This window comes from Schistocerca cancellata, chromosome 9 (assembly GCF_023864275.1).
Source record: "Schistocerca cancellata isolate TAMUIC-IGC-003103 chromosome 9, iqSchCanc2.1, whole genome shotgun sequence".
Taxonomy (NCBI): Eukaryota; Metazoa; Arthropoda; class Insecta; order Orthoptera; family Acrididae; genus Schistocerca; species Schistocerca cancellata.
In genome coordinates this window covers 399,092,632-399,098,172 of record NC_064634.1, presented here as the reverse complement: position 1 = coordinate 399,098,172, position 5,541 = coordinate 399,092,632, and the positions used below count along the sequence as shown (strand labels likewise).

At 41.3% G+C, this 5,541-nt stretch overlaps 1 pseudogene; it reads right to left on the bottom strand.

Annotated features, from left to right (window-relative positions):
- Positions 1 to 221: 221 nt before the first annotated feature.
- Positions 222 to 339, bottom strand: LOC126102393 (5S ribosomal RNA; annotated as a pseudogene).
- Between the last annotated feature and the right edge of the window lie 5,202 nt (positions 340 to 5,541).

Sequence of the window (5,541 nt, the reverse complement as noted above, 5' to 3'; positions counted from 1 at the left end):
AAAAAACTAAACTCCTCCCGAACAGGTCATGAAGATCTAACGTCCGACCGGCCGCCGCGTCATCCTCAGCCGATAGGCGTCACTGGATGCGGATCTGGAGGGGCACGTGGTCAGCACACCGCTCTCCCGGCCGTGTATCAGTTTACGAGACCGGAGTCACTGCTTCTCAGTCAGTCAAGCAGCTCCTCAGTTTGCCCCACAAGGGCTGAGTGCACCCCGCGTGCCAACAGTGCTCGGCAGACTGGATGGTCACCCATCCAAGTGCTAGCCCAGCCCGACAGCGCTTAACTTCGGTGACCTGACGGGAACCGGTGTTACCACTGTGGGAAGACCGTTCGCCAGTGACAAGATAGACGTATATAAATTTTATATGTCCACGTACTGGCCATTTACAGTTTCGTAACTAACGAAATTTCGTAACTAACGACTTTTGGAGCAGCTGTTTATAAATTTCAGTAATGTACAAGAAAAAGGCCTTGTAATTGACTGCTTACTTTGTAACAAAGTCGTAGGAGATCTACTTTATGGATTTTCCAGTTTGTTTTCATAAGTATGCACGCTCAAGAACTTAGAACTTCCCTAACTGTGTGTTATTTCTTTGCTGGTACAAAACGTGAAAAAAAAGGAGTAATTTTGATAGCACAAAAAAAAGATGTTGCAAGGACTTTCCCACATTAGCGATTCAGATAGAGAACATTTCTTTCCGCTTGTTGGATAGGTATTAAATTTTGTAAACTGCGTGCTGTTTTTCTGTGTGCTCCCTTATTTATCTGAACCATTGATACAAAATTTGCTATTATGAGTACAGTTTTTTTCGTTCATCATACCATTACATGTTTTTTATGAAGTGAATTTCCAGTTAACCCAAAATATACTGCACATTGATAAAAAAAATTACTGAAGTAGATTTTATTCAGCATTGAATTTATTCGATCACACCCTACAGCAACTTATCCTCATTTTTATTGCTTCTTAGAGATTGGACGTATGACGGAATGGAGGTAAGTTCTCTGGCTAGCAGTAAAGGGTTTCCGGAGTAAAAACTATCCACTTAATGCTCGTGATACAAACAGTTTTCCAGAGAGCATATTTCATCCTGAAGTACTGTTGTGGATGACCTGCATAATATTCACTCTGTTGGCACAACGTCTTCGCCTTCGACTAATTGTAGTTCATTGAAACTAATTAACTTTCCGTTCAAATTGCTCGTAAGTTTCCTTGTAGGAAGTTTCCGAATAACTTCCATAATGTGTTTTATGGGTCAGCTAATAACACTTCAGGCCCTCAGTTTTAACACTTTTGAGACGCTTCTCGGTATAATTACGAGTACGTCCATCAAACTGTAGTAGACAAGGGACCGATTTACGTTCCACTACTTACAATCTTCCTCTGCACAGATTTCGCCACTGATCTGGTTTTCCCATTAGGAATCGACAAAACCATAAAATACTGAAAAATCGAGACGTTTATCTACTTATACAATCAGTAAGATCAAGTTAGGCAGAAGCGATGGATAACATTCCATCAGAATTCCTAAAATCATTGGGGTAAATGGCAACAAAACGACTATTCACGTTGGTGTGCAGAATGTATGAATCTGGCGACATATCATCTGACTTTCGCAAAAATATGATCCACCCAATTCCCAAGACTGATAGAGCTGACAAGTGCGGGAATTACCGCACAGTCGGCTAAACATTTCATGCATCCAGGTTGGTGACAAAAATAATATACATAAGAATGGAAAAGAAAATTGGGGATGTTCTACATGACGATAAGTTTGTCTTTAGAAAAGGTAAAAACACCAGAGAGGTAATTCTGACGTTGCGGCTGATAATGGAAGCAAGACTAAAGAAAAATCAAGACACGTTCATAGAATTTGTCGACCTGGAAAGCGCCTTCGACAATGTAAAGTGGTGCAAGATGTTCGAAATTATTAGAAAAATAGGGGTAAGCTTACGGAGAGACGGGTCATACGCAACAAGCACAATGTTCAATTTGTACATCGAAGAAGCAATGATGCAAATAGAAGAAAGGTTCAGGAGTGGAATTAAAATTCAAAGTGAAAGGATGTCAATGATACGATTCACTGATGACATTGCTATCCTGAGTGAAAGTGAAGAAGAATTACATGATCTACTGAACGGAATAAACTGTCTAATGAGTACAGAATGTGGATTGAGAATAAATCAAAGAAAGACTAAAGTAATGAGAACAGCGAGAAACTTAATATCAGGACTGATGGTCACGAAGTGGATGAAGTTAAGGAATTCAGCTACATAAACAGTAAACTAACAAGTGACGGACGGAGCAAAGATGACACCAATATCAGACTAGCAATAGAAGAAAGGGCATTCCTGGCCAAGAGAAGTCTACTAGTATAAAACATAGGCTTTAATTTACGGAAGAAATTTCTGAGAACTTACGTGTGGAGTACAGCATTGTATGATAATGAAAATTGACTGTGGGAAAACCGGAACAGAAGAGAATCTAAGCATTTGAGATGTGGTGTTACAGAGGAATGTTGAAAATTAGGCGGACTGACAAGGTAAGGAATGAGGAGATACTGCGGAGAATCAGAGAGGAAGGAATATGTGGAAAACACTGATAAGGAAAAGGGACAGGATGATGGGACATCTTTTAAGACATCAGGGAATGACTTCCATGGTACTAGAGGGAACTGAGAAGGGCAAAAACTGTAGAGGAAGAAAGAGACTGGTATACATCCATCAAATAATTGAGGATATAGGTTGCGTGTGCTACTCTGAGAAAAAACAACAGTAAGTCTATCTACAAGACATAGCAAAGGGACTTTGTGCAGAAATTATCCACTCAGTTACTTAATTCATCCGCCTGTGACCGAGGTGAAATATCTATGTGCCTCAGTACGCGCCATAAATTAAAAGCAGGAGAATAGTTACACAGGCTACCTCAGTATCCGTTTACACAACAGATTTTCCACTTGGGGGTACTTGGTTTTGATTACCAAATGGGTACCTAGGATCTCAGCAAGGGGAGCGGCGGGGGACAACTCATGTTAGGATAAAAATTAATGACGAAATATTTTAGAAGTTTAACAACAAACGACTCTGGGTACACTTGGTAGAAGTTAATGTGCATCACATGTTACGCCTTTTCTCAAACGGTCCAACTGATACTCAATAGAAAGAGCGGCCTGTTATGCGAAGCAGAATTGGAGTTTCGTCCACCAAGGTTCCTTTTCACCGGAGGGAGCGGCGGGGGTAACTAACCACCTGTGCCTTTTGCTGGTTTCGCCCTTGATGACTGTCAAGAGCGGATCAGGAAGGACACAAGTTCTCCGTGTATTCGCGCGCGGTCAGTTATGTTTTTATTTTTCCACTCCCGACTGTTTGACAGGTAGAGAAAATATGAACGTACAATTAGTTTCTACTGAATAGACAGAGAAAAAAGTTCATAGCCATGAAACTAATTCAATGTCCATTTTTCGAAAAGGTAATTACAGAGGCAGCAAGAAAGGAAAAGAACGCTCGGCTTTTGACAAAATACTTCCGCCTGTCACAGCAAACGCTCTCTCCAAATAGACACATCGATAAAGCTTAGCGAGAGAAATAATTACAAAAGAACAAGTGTCACAGTAAAATGGGTGTTCATAAGGAACATATAAACCAGATTTTTTTAACTACGAAATGCGTCCTAGTAAAGAAATTTATTGTGATGCTTTATGCATTAATGATAAGTACTAAAATCGAGAGATTATTATAAATAATCCAGTACATTAGTGAAAAACACAATCACAAGATACATCGCGTTAAAATATTTTGACTGATATTATCTCTTCAGTGTAGAATTATTAACACTCTTAACAGTTTTTAGTAAATAGAAAGTTATTGAAAAAATGGACTCCGCCTATTAAGCAAAGAGAATCACACAAAGCTGCCATAGCCAGGACACACAAAAAGTCAGACACCCCTAAAAGATTATAGATGTAACATAAAATTTCTGACAATGGTCGCCGCCCCCCCCCTCCTCCCCCTTCCCATCCTTCCCGATAGCTGAGTGGTCTGCGCGATGGGCTGTCACACCAAGGAGCCCGGGTGCGATTCCCATCTGGGTCGGAGATTTTCTCCGCTCAGGGACTAGGTGTTGTGTTGTCCTAATCATCATCACCATTATCTCATCCTCATCGACATGCAAGTCGCCGAAGTGGCGTCAACTCAAAAGACTTGCATCAGGCGACCTAGCCACACAACATTTTTTTCTCTGACGGTACCCCCTATGGTCAAGTATTCGTACACCGTATAAGAGACTAAGTTCTTAGTCTTCAGCAGAGAGGGACCTCACCGTCTCTGTGCAAAAGAACACCGGAATGAACATAGGACATGTATTTCAGTGTGTGGAACGCGCAGCGTAAGCGCCGCCCGACTCATTTCAGTGCACATGTGGCATGGTATCTTTTCCAGGCTTTCTACAACACGAATAGTTCTGCAATCCTGGTGGACTGTTGTTTGGTACTCAGAGGCAGTTATAGTTTATCACAAAGATATTCGACACTACCGAGGCCAAGACCCTAGTCAACCATTCAACGTCGTTCACTTACCGACATTCAGCTCTGTTCTGGTAATTAGTGGTTATGTTTATATTAGTGGTGAAGAGAGGCAACTTCAAAATTGAGTTGCCTACAGCAGGCCGTACGATTTCTGCCTTCGTGGTGACGGAAGCTAAATTAAGCGAACCGAAACCAAACCCAGAAAAACAGATCAGTACCATAATGACTGCTCTGCCAGAATTTAAGTGGAAACAACGGAATCGTGCTGCATGCGCCTCGCTATGTGCTGAATGCGTTGTAAGTAGGCTGTTTAGGTTTTCTTATTGGTAACGCCACGTAGCGCTCTGTATGAAAATCACTGGCTGTGCTGTGTGCAGTCTGTGGCTAGTTTGCATTGTTGTCTGCCATTGTAGTGTTGGGCAGTTGGCTGTTAACAGCGCGTAGCGTTGCGCGGTTGGAGGTGAGCCGCCAGCAGTGGTGGATTAAGGTAAATACATTGATTGTTCTTTATCAAAATCTTTCATTTGCTAACTATGTCTATCAATAGTTAGTGCGTTCAGTAGTTTGAATCTTTTATTTAGCTGGCAGTAGTGGCGCTCGCTGTATTGCAGTAGTTCGAGTAACGAAGATTTTTGTGAGGTAAGTGATTTGTGAAACGTATAGGTTAATGTTAGTCAGGGCCATTCTTCTGTAGGGATTTTTGAAAGTCAGATTGCGTTGCGCTAAAAATATTGTGTGTCAGTTTAAGCACAGTCGTGTATAATTTTTCTAAGGGGACGGTTTCAGCGTCAACGCTCGCTATGTATGGATCTCGCTTTACGGATAGATGATGCAGATGTTTAAAATATTGGTATTACTGTGTGCTTCAGCACTACAACTAATCACCACTACATCTGTCTGAAATACCAAAACAATAATCACCAGAAGTTTAAAATGAAATTTTGAAGAACTAGTTTTATAAGGTGCTGATAGTCTCCGTGGTAACATAGGGCAGCGAGAGCTGGACTTCAAAC